At 44.5% G+C, this 11,690-nt stretch overlaps 1 protein-coding gene across 3 annotated transcripts in view; it reads right to left on the reverse strand.

Moving 5' to 3' along the window:
• ACBD4 (acyl-CoA binding domain containing 4) overlaps nucleotides 1-5,722 on the reverse strand; it is a 30,933-nt gene extending 25,211 nt beyond the window's left edge. Inside the window, exon 1 of one of the 3 annotated variants that reach the window (XM_072111211.1) lies at nucleotides 5,398-5,722. The gene's annotated coding sequence lies outside the window, so the exon portion shown is untranslated. The remainder of the gene's footprint in view (nucleotides 1-5,397) is intronic. The other 2 variants (XM_072111209.1, XM_072111210.1) reach the window with 2 other exon arrangements.
• Between the last annotated feature and the right edge of the window lie 5,968 nt (nucleotides 5,723-11,690).

An 11,690-nucleotide genomic window follows, 5' to 3' on the forward strand; every position in this document is an offset into this window, starting at 1 on the left:
AGATGTAAGTTACATGTGTGAAGTCAGGGAGGCGGAGAGATTAACATTGAAGTTAACCCCCTCCCTGCCTCTTAACACCTCCACCCATGTGATTGACATCATGTGCCGGACTTCAGGAGATTTGATCAATGATGTCCCTGGAAGCAGGACCATCAATTACAGTAAAGGGTCATTTGAAAGGGAACCTACCACCATGAATCTACCTATAAAGGTAGATCCGGTAGTAGGTGGATCAATAGGACGCGAGGATAGCCCTTTTGAGGGCTAATCCTCACGTTCCCGCACCTTTTTGATAACTTTTATTAGCTGAATATGTAAATTTTGTAAAGAGGCTAACGGGGCGTGGAGTAGTTGGAGCTGAGGCTACACGGCGCGGCTGCTCCACGCCCCAGAAGCCTCTTTGTTCCTCCTTCCCAAAATCTTTGGCGTGCAGTTACCGCAGCCCTCGTCCGACGAACCCATGTCTTTGCAGCTCCGGATTCGGTGCAGCGACCGCACAGATGCGGGCCTAGTGTTCTGCACATGCGCAGACGGCAGGTTCGTCGGAAAAGGGCATGCAGCTATGAGAAGCTGCGTGCCGAAGATTTCGGGTAGGAGGAAAAAAGAGGCTTCTGGGGCATGGAGCAGCTGCGCCGTGTAGCCACAGCTCCAGCTACTCCACCCCCCAGTAGCCTCTTTACAAAATTTACATATTCTGCTAATTAGGGTGATGTCACACATGGTTCTTTTAGCGTTTTCAGATCGTAAAAAAAGCAAAAACTGACAAAAACGCATGAGTTTTCCAAAAATGCATGCAGTTTTTTTTTTAAAAAAACGGCTGCGTTTTTTAATGAAAGCCTTTTTAAAGATCTGTAAACGCACTAACTAAAAACGCCATGTGTGACATCACCCTAAAAGTGCGGGGATGTGAGGATTAGCCCTTAACCCCTTACCGACATGTGACTTATTAGTACGTCACATGCCGGGTCCCGGTGCATGGAGAGGGCTCACGGGCCGAGCCCTCTCCATAGCAGGGAAGACTTTGCTGCATATTGCAGCAAAGGCTTACCGGTAACACCCGCGATCGGTGCCGGCACCGATCACGGGTGTCTTCCTGCTGATCGCTGCCGGCAGCTTCAAGAAGATGGCGGCACTTGGGCCCGAAGCTACTGCGGGTTAACCCATTTATTACAATGTGCTATCAGCACATTGTAATGTATGAGGAGTAAAATCCCCATATACTGCCATACTGTAGTATGGCAGTATATCATAGGATCGTACAGACACCCTAGGGCAGCGGTGGCGAACCTATGGCACGCGTGCCAGAGAGGGCACGCAGAGCCCTCACTTCTGGCACGCGGGTCCTTTGAATTTAACTCAGCTTTAAGCAGTATCGGAGCCGCGCTCCGATACTCCTAAAAGCCATGACAGAGCAGGGCGGCTTACTCTGTGTGCAGAACAGAAGAAGCCGGAGGAACGCGGAGTCTGAGGTAAGTTTATTTTTTTTATTCAGGGCATAATATACCAGCAGGAGGGATGATTTCCTGCTCGCTCCCGCACCTCCCCTAAAACTCCGCCTGCAAGCCGCCGAATCTACTAGCACAAACTGCGCCCGCAACCACAAGCCCTTCCCCCCCGCCCGGACCCCAGCCCACTATCGCAAACCCACCATGGCGAACCACCCTGCCCGCTACCACAAACCCCACCTCGGCCCAAACCTCCCCCGCTACCGCAACCGACCCCGAGCGCTACCAAACGGCCCGGTCTCCGCCCGGATTCCGCCCGCAAGACACACACCCCCCAGCCTGGACTCCGCCCGGACTCCGCCCACTATTGTAATTCGCCCGCCCGAACTCCGCCCGCTCTCGCTACCCCCCCTACCCACTCCAACTCCGGTCACTGCACCCCCCCCATCACCCCCTCCCCTGGAACTCATGCCTCGTAAACCCACTGCCCAGATCTCCAGATGCCGGATTAACACCCCCATCCCCCACCCCCCCGCAGCCCTAACTCTGGCCACCCACCCTCTGCCCATCTACCCTACCGACCCCCCCCCCCCCTCCAGAACACCAGACACCTGAACTTTTGCCTGCCATGGCTGTCGCCTTGGACAACCAAAGAGCAAGTAATATATGTATTTATGTACATACATATTATATATTTATATGTGCATTTATATATAGCTGTGTAAAGGCTTATTTTTTCGTTATTTATTATTCCATGTTGTGTACTAGGAAGCTGGAAAAAAAAGGGTGAAAATGGCGGAAAAAAGCATTTGCATCGCTGTCTTGTGGGATTAGATTTTAATATTTTATTTTATTTATTCTTTGGTTTGGTAAAATCACAGTGATACCAGATTTGTAGGTTTTATTGTGTTTTAATACTTTTTCAATAATTAAAACAGTGTACGAAAATAGTTTCGCCATCTTGTGACGCTAATAACTTTAGTGCACGGAGCTGGGGAGGGGTGATCTTTTTGCTTAATGAGCCGTTGTTTTCATTGCTACCATTTTGAGGTCTGCGTGACCTTTTGATAACTTTTTATTACTCTTTTATGTGATGTAAAATGGTGTAAAAGTGGCGTTTCAGTGTGTATAGGACTGCTGGAATCCGAGCTCAGACAGTCCTGTGTAAATTGATTCTAAACTAAACCGTCAGTTTTCTGGTTAAATTGCCGTACTGGCACTTTGCCATAAGTAATTAGGTTTTGGTTTGCAGTTTGGGCACTCGGTCTCTAAAAGGTTCGCCATCACTACCCTAGGGAGTCTGAAAAATAGTAAAAATAAAAATTAAAAAAAAAAGTTTAAAAAAAAATTATAATTAAAAAACCCTAAAAATTCTAATCACCCCCCTTTCCCTAGAACTGATATACAGGCGGTCCCCTACTTAAGGACACCCGACTTACAGACAACCCATAGTTACAGACGGACCCTTCTGCCCACTGTGACCTCTGGTGAAGCTCTCTGGTTGCTTTACTATAGTGCCAGACTGCAATGATCAGCTGTAAGGTGTCTGTAATGAAGCTTTATTGATAATTCTTGGTCCAATTACACCAAAAATTTTGAAACTCCAATTGTCACTGGGGCAAAAGAAAAAATTTTTTCTAGAAGTTCCATTATAAAATATACAGTTTCAACTTACATACAAATTCAACTTAAGAACAAACCTCCAGACCCTATCTTGTATGTAACCCGGGGACTGCCTGTAAATATAAATAAACAGTAAAAATCATAAACACATTAGGTATCGCCACGTCCGAAAATGCCCGATCTATCAAAATATGGTAACGGTTTTTCAATGCGTTTAACCTCGCAACGGAAAATCGCGCTCCCAAAGTCGAAAATGCAACTCTTTTGCATTGGATAAAATCCCCCAAAAAATTTTTGTACAGGAGGTTTTAATTTTTTTAAATGTATGAAAACATTATAAAACCTATATAAATTTGTTATCTCCGTAATCGTACTGACCCAAAGAATAAAGTAGACATGTCATTTGGGGCGTAAAGTGAAATCCATAAAATCCAAGCCCAAAAGAATACGGCACAATTGTGTTTTTTTACCAATTTCACTGCATTTGGAATTTTTTCCCCGCTTCCCAGTACATGGCATGGAAAATTAAATACCACCATTTTGAAGTGTAATTTGTTACGCAGAAAATAAGCCATCACACAGCTCCGTACATGGAAAAATAAAAAAGTTACAGATTTTTGAATGTGGGGAGTGAAAAATGAAAACACAAAAAACAAAAAAGGGCTGCGGCGGGAAGGGGTTAAAAGGGCTATCCTCATGTCCTATTGATCCACTTACCACCCGATCTACCTTTTTAAGTAGATTCATGGTGGTAGGTTCCCTTTAAGGCAGGGAAAGCTTCACTTCAGTGTTAAACTCCCCTCCTGCTTGACTCCATAAAACCAATTTACATCTCACTTCAAAGTTAATTTTCTGGATGATGACATCACACTTAGCTATGAAAGAAATATCATTTAGAAGCTGCTTGACAACATACTGGTAGTGGTCAGTTTCTGATGACAGGTTCCCTTTAACCCTAGGTCGTCTGATTGCAATGAACATATACTGCCATACTAATGTATGTCAGTATATGGTGATTTTCCACATATTGCTTACAACGAGCAAATCCCACATTGCAATAGATAGCCCAAAATCAGATAGCCTTGGGTCTTTGTATGACTGTACACGTGACCGCACCGTCAGGCCGCAATCAAACAATGCGTTTCTCCAGGTTTTTTCTGTGTTTTTGACGCATTCAAAAGGCTTCAGCCTTGATTACTTGCCAAGTTTACATTGCATTTCCACTGCATTTGCTAAAACACAATTTAATCTCAGCATGTGATCACGATTCAAGCTTTTGTAATGCGTAAAAAACGCACCAAAAAATGTGACACAACGCATTGTGTGATTGCGGCCTGAAGGTGCGGTCACATGTACTGCTAGCACTGCATTTATACAATGCAAGACACTGGGTTCTGGTTACCAATTGCTTGTGTTTACGTAGAGACCCACATGCAATTGGGCCAGGGCCAGCCACTGCGTGCTAGCGCTGCATTTATAAACGCAGCACTAGCCGTACGTGTGACCGCACCTTCATTCAAGCACAATCAGGGGCCAAAAAAAAAAAAAACGCCATCCAAAAATGACTGATCTATCGAGATATGAAAAGTTGTAATCCAAAAATTTTTTTTAAAAACCCCATCCTAATCACTGCTTTTTTTGTCTCTCATACAAATATGAATAAAATATTATCAAAAGGTCACACAAAATTAGACTTTAGGCCACATTTCAAAACATGTAAATAATGGAAAACATGTGGCGTTCATTACCGATATCATGCGTTTTAGTGAACGCACTGCCCATTATGGGTGATGCAACACATGGCATTTTGAACGTGTTTTCGGGCCATTTTTGAGCAGTCCGTTAAAAAACGCATTTTTTAACAGATTGCTCAAAAACGGCCCAAAAACGTGTTTAAAACGCCATGTGTGGCATCACCCTCTGGGTGTAAGAAAAAGGTGATAAGGAGATTGTAAAGTAACAAAGCTATAATGTATATTATTTGGTATCTCTGTGACTGTATGACCATGGCCTGGAGTAAAAATAAAATGGAAAAGGGCTGTGATGTATAAGGGTTAATGTACATTTATAACTGTTCAACCAAAAACCTTAAATCTAATCTAATCTTCTTAAATACTCCATATTTCAACAATCTGTGTGGAAAATACCCATTTTACTGCATTATCACAAAGTGAACCGATTAGTCACAGAAAACATTTCTAATAAATGACTCCATTTTGAGATTTATGGAGACCTTTATAAAGTAATATCATGTAAAATGGCGTCTTTATTAATAAATACTAGACTTTATAGAAAGTGCCATTCATTCTGCTGGACTTTTATTCATTACCTATACAACGTCGGGCACTGAGGCTCAGGCCTCTGGAGTTACCAGCCACACCTCCTTCTCCCGACACTGGGGACTCTCAGCCCGCCGGTGCCGCCCATAAATTCGGATACAGCAATCAGGCCAGGCCGGGGATTATAAGGTGGAAGCAGGCCAGAAGCTTGAGGCGGGGTAACCTGCAATGTGGGAGGACTGTGTGCTGACGTGTGGCTGACTCTTCACTATGACTTCCAGGATAAACAGGATGGGGAGCGTGTGCTGCTGCTGCTGTCATATACAGACATGAGCTGATAAGTAATATCGGCCATTTTGTTGTGGAGTATAGTCAGTGCGTAATAAAGCAGCTCTTATGCATGTATTTGTCAGTAATATGTACCAGAGATATGCCAGTACTGCTCCCACAAGTGTATTCATCCAGCTTTCTTGGACCCTGAATGGCAGAGTGCCTCTATAATACTCTATAGCTCTACTGCTGCCTAACTAGGTAGGATTACTATATCAGACACAATGGCAATCATTGTCGGTTTTGTAATGCCAGTTCTAGTGGCTTCCACCCAGCTTTCCCAGGTACAGAAACCACTGACATATATTTGTTCAAGTTTCCCAAAACTGACGGTTTTCGGTAGTGTCTCCCCCCTGGAGGCTAAGGTTATACCAGGGAGAGTATATATAAGGAGAGTCAAAACCATTTGTTCAGGCGAGTGGCTTATATGTAAATGTATGTAGATATTTTGTTCAGCATTACAAGTGCCAAATATATTCCGACATTTCATGCTGTCTCCAAAACTGGTAAGAAGAGGGGATGTGACTGAATATACCAGCTGTAATGGCGAGCTGCTTGGGGTCCACACTTAACGCCTTATCTCTACACCTGTTTTCCAGGCCATTTTCCATTTTTTTCTGTCAATGACTTCTACAAGCTATAACTTTTTTATTTTTCTGTCACTATAACTTGCTTTCTTTTGGGACGAAATGTAGTTTTTAATTGCAAGATTTTGGGTTTCATATTTTCTACTGATGAACTTTTATTAAGCCTTTCTGTATAGTATCTTTAAAATAGATCAACAATCTCTTACCGTATATTCCGGCGTATAAGACGACCTGGTGTATAAGACGACCCCCCTACTTTCCTGTTTAAAATATAGAGTTTAAGATATATTTGCCGTATAAGACTACCCCTTTTCCAACGCATACAAAACACCGGTAAAAATTAAAAAAAAAACAGATTTGAATTTAACATGGTCCTTTTTTTAATTTAAATTCTTATGACATGCAGGTATACAGCAGAAAAACTGTCGCTCATAAACATAAGGCATACAACAACAACATTACCACAGCCCCCAGTAGTATACAGCACAGCCCAGCCCAGCATCAAAAAAAAAAAAAAAAACTTATATACTCACCCTCCGGTGGCCTCGATGTGCTGCGCTGCTCCCCCGATGTCCGCGCCGTCTTCTTTCTTCTGCTGGGCGCCGCCATTGATCTTCCCCGGCAGCCGCCCCGGGGAAAGACATGGCGGCGCCCAGCAGAAGAAAGAAGACGGCGCGGAAGACTGAAGACGAGCCGCGCAGACATCGGGGCCACCGGAGGGTGAGTATGCGCCGCTATCGCTGTGAAACACCCGCGATCGGTGCTAGCACCGATCGCGGGTGTTACCGGTAAGCCTTTGCTGCAATATGCAGCAAAGACTTACCGACTATGGAGAGGGCTCAGCCCGTGAGCCCTCTCTATGCACCGGGACCCGACCGCCGCCGTGAATACACGGCGGGCGGTCGGGATTACCGGCGTATAAGACGACCCCAGACTAGACAGAAGATTTTTCTGTCTTCAAAAGCCGTCTTATACGCCGGAATATACGGTAATTTTTTTTTTTTCTTTCCTGGCCTAATAGAGCGTTAAAACCGACAGTCCTGCAGTGGACCCCCACATGCCGCAGGACTCCTTTGTCATCCTGCAGTAGAAGGGTGCCGATGGGTGACAAAAGGAGCTAATATGCTCTGCACCCACTTAGATACTGCTGTCAATCTCTGACCATGGTATTTAAGGAGTCAAACATCTGGGATAGTAGCCCAGCTCCGGCAGCAACAGAATACAATGTCATGCAAACTTCTTCTGAAGCAGTGCCATAGAAGAGTGTTTGATCTGACATAATGGGGCACATTTACTAAGGGTCCGAATCGCACATTTTCGTCGGGTTTCCCAAATTTTTCTGATTTTCCCTGGGATTTTGGCGCATGCGATCAAATTGCGGCGCCGGCTTTCACGCGACAGAAATTGGGGGGCGTGGCCATCGGAAAACCCTACGGATTCGGAAAAACCGCAGAATTTAAAAAAATAATTTGTGTCGCAAGAATAGCACTCACATACACCTAGACGGAGAATGTGAACTCCGGAGGACTTCAGCACAGCAGCGACACCTAGTGGACATCAGGCGCACGACCTTAGTGAATCCCGGCAGAACCCGAATCAGCGTCGGAGAATGGATCGCGACTGGACTGGGTAAGTAAAGCTGCCCCATTATCTAGAACGTCCGGTCGTTAAGGTATTCAAAATCTTCTAAGGGCTGTTTAATTTGTCCTATCTGGAAGTGATGTGGTGCTTAAAGCAGACTAGGGCATTGTATGGTAGACTGTCCTACTGTGGATGCTCGTTAGGGATGAACCTGTTCCAGCTAAATCCAGGGCTCCTGTGGTAGCTAGAATATAACTTTATAAAAATGTGCAAGCTAGCCTGAGGCATCCATGCTCACATCACCTTGCGCACCTCATGCCTCCGCGCCTCGTAATCATGCACTCCCCGGTCTCTCCTTAGACAGCCGGTGATGTCATCCGCTGCCGTCAATGTATCTTCGCTGGATTCCTTATGCTGCAGCAATGGTAACCTGCCGGCTGCGTATGGGATGAGTTCTCGTGTATGCGTTAGATTTTCAGACGGGTTGACGTCATTGGAGGGGTGAATAATAATGTAGCGGCGGAGCCATCTCTCAGGTGATGTGAGCCTGAGGACCTCTTGCTAATTTGCATATTTTATAACATTATATTCTTGCTACTATGGAAGCCCTGGATTTAGCTGGAACAGGTTCTATCATCCCCTAGAGCAGGGATGGCGAACCTTTTAGCGGCCGAGTGCCCAAGTTTATTGCGAGGTGCCAACCAAAAATTAAAGCGGTAACTAACTGCTCCCTGTTCTTCAACAATCATATTGGCCTCCTGAGGACAGCAACACAGTAGAAAGATGGAAAATTTGCATCATTTTAGCTTCTTTCCAGTGTCCCTCTGTAGACCTGTAGTGGCCAGCTGGAGGTCCTCCAAAGATAATTTGGCCCTGTCTATTTATTCTCCCTCTTCCTACAGTCCCAAGAAGTGAAGTAAGTATCAAAATATGACTGAAAGCCGCATCTTTTAAGTTGCTTGGAACTGCAGGAAGATTCTTTGAGTCCTGTCTGGTGTGCTGGGGCGATGGCCCTGGTGCCCACAGAAAGGACTCTGAGTGCCACCTCTGGCACCCGTGCCATAGGTTCGCCACCACTGCCCTAGAGGTAACGAGCATCCATAATATGATAGTCTACCACCAATAATCTGGTGGTAGACATCCTTTGAATAGTGTTGCAATTTGGTCTTCCATATTTTTATTGATTCATTTTAATGTTTTATTTACTGTTTTTTTTTATGAAGGGATAGGTTATATACTTTAGGTATTCAGTAGAACTAAGGGAGCTGTCAGCACAAGTGCTGCGTTTGGTTATGATGGAGGGCCTCGGCCAGATCGCGTATGTGTTTTTATGGAAAAGCATGCTTTTGATAAACAGAACTCTCTGTCTTGCGTTGTTTTAATGCACACACCAGTTTCTGGTTATCGTTCACTTGTGTTTCCATTGAAACGCACACGATCAGGCCGAGGCCCGTCCCCGTATCTAGCACTGCTTTTGTAAACATAGTGCCATGTGTAACCGCACCCTAAGTTAAAGGAAATCTACCACCAGGATGAAGGATTGTAAAACAAGTATACTTACATGGTGGTGTGTGCCCCCTTTGGCAGGATCTTCTCTTCTTTTAGCTTCCTTTGCTCTTGCTTTTAACAAAAAGATACTTTAAAAATTATGCAAATGAACCTAAAGGGCTCCAGGCTCCATTAAAACCTATGCAACCTGGAGCCCTGCAGGCTAATTTACATAATTTAAAGAGGGGGCACACATCGGTATGTCAGTGTGATTGGTTTACAATCCTTCATCCTGGTGGTAGATGTCCTTTAAGTGTATTAGTCTGGTCCCCTAGAACCATTCCAATTTCTTAGGTGGCCCCATGGGAAAATAAAAATGCCTGCCCTCGGCTTAGAGGATGCTATTAAAGGGGTTATCCGGGTTTAAACATTTTTTTATGGCCGGGCTGGGGAGGGCTATTTAAACATAATAAACATGTACTTACCTCCTCCGGTGCTGCCGATGTCGTGCGCCGCGGCCCGTCTTCTCCCTGCGCCGGTTTCATTACACCGGCGCACAGGGAGCTTATGTTTAACTATCCCTCCCCAGCCCGGCCATAAAAAGATTTTTAAACCCGGATAACCCCTTTAAAGGAGATGACATTCAGTACTGGTTACACTATTGAAATGACAGACAACTCCGCATAACTCAATGGCATCCACGGAGTGACTATTCCAGTGCAGCTCTGTGGTTTTGATTCATACAGTAATAGATATGTTACATGTGTGTAATCTGCTGCTGATGCTCCTCTTTTAAGAAAACATTTTGTTGGTGGTGTTGATACCAATGGATCCTTATTTGATGACTGGTGATGTTAACGTGGTTTGTCTGCATTCTGGAAATACCTGACATGATGTCACGTTCCTGGAGAATTAACATGTCACTTTATTGTCATGGCTCAGGAATTTCACAAGCCTAAAGTTCATTGACTGTAATCTTGTACATTTAGTCACATTATACATAGGACATAGGTGTGATTTGAGAGAGGAAATTCCCGATGATGTTGTTTGTGAGGATTCCTTGTAGATTGAAAGCTCTTGTAAGCAGGGTCCTCATTCTTATTGTTTCAAATGACTTTTTCACCATAGTCCTGAGATGAGAAGAGAGAGGCAAAGAATCCCTTCCAGGAGAGTTCTACCTCGGGATATTCCAATTTAATATTTGTCTGGATCACACCAGTCATGCTGTATAGCTGTAGGTTATTATAAACCTTGGTTAGCTATTCTAGTAAGGAAAGAACAGCTCCAAAGAACTTACAATCAGAAATGCTATACATTCTGCTTCCAACAATACAATATACATTTTGTTTCTAAAAGCTTACAATGTGATTGTAGATGAATTGTTTGACCCTCAGAAAGCACAAGAATTGGAGCTCACAGGTTCATGGCACAGGGAAGGGCATGCTCAGACAGCTCTCTATTCAATTCCATGGAGTGTCCCAGACAGCTGCCTCTCCAGTCCCATAGAAGTGAATTGTGCTCTGTCATGTTTTACATAGTCGCCCGTTATTTTGAAAAGGGACCATGTAATTCCAAATGCTTTCTGGAGAGTCCATTGTGATAACAGCTGATAACTAGCAATTCATCAATTAGAGGGATAGCGGCCCATAAAGGACGAAGTTCAGCTTCACATTTGGGAAATTTAAAAGAAACAGACATTATATTTAGGGCACTTAGCAGATTTGTATGCCAATTTTTTTCCTGTACAAGCCTTGAAAAAGTAGCAAAGTATATATTAAGTATATATTCCTTTGATGCAAAGACTCACAAGTCCATTTCCATGGGCTGAGCACTTTAGTATGCAGGCATCCTTAGGCTGATTTTGCAAGAAGGAGATCGATAAAACAAACTCGCTAAGTGTACTTGCCAGAATGACCCCTATTCTGAGCTGCCAAAACTGACCTAAGCGGGTCAGGAAGCACATACAGTGGGTGTTGTCCGATGAGGAGTCTGGTCTGCCGAGATTCACTAAGCCCGTGCACCTGAGTTCCTGCATACGTTGCTTCTGCGCCGAGGTCCGCCGTAGTTCACCTTCTTCTTCCTGGTACATGTGAGTGCTTGATCATGCGACACAATTCTTTTTTTAAATTCTGCCGTTTGTCTGAATCCGTCGGGTTGTCCAACGGCCACGCCCCACCGATTTCTGTTGCTTGCATGCCGGCGCCGATGCACCACAATCCGATAGCGTGCACCAAAAACCCGGGGCAATTCGGCGTACATCGGAAATATTCGCAAAACCTGACGGAACTGTGGTCCCACGGACCCTTGGTAAATGAGCCCCAGTGAGTTTGACCAATTTTGTGATACTGGCTGTGCAA

The sequence above is a fragment of the Engystomops pustulosus genome, chromosome 6 (genome assembly GCF_040894005.1).
Source record: "Engystomops pustulosus chromosome 6, aEngPut4.maternal, whole genome shotgun sequence".
In the NCBI taxonomy this organism is placed as follows: Eukaryota; Metazoa; Chordata; class Amphibia; order Anura; family Leptodactylidae; genus Engystomops; species Engystomops pustulosus.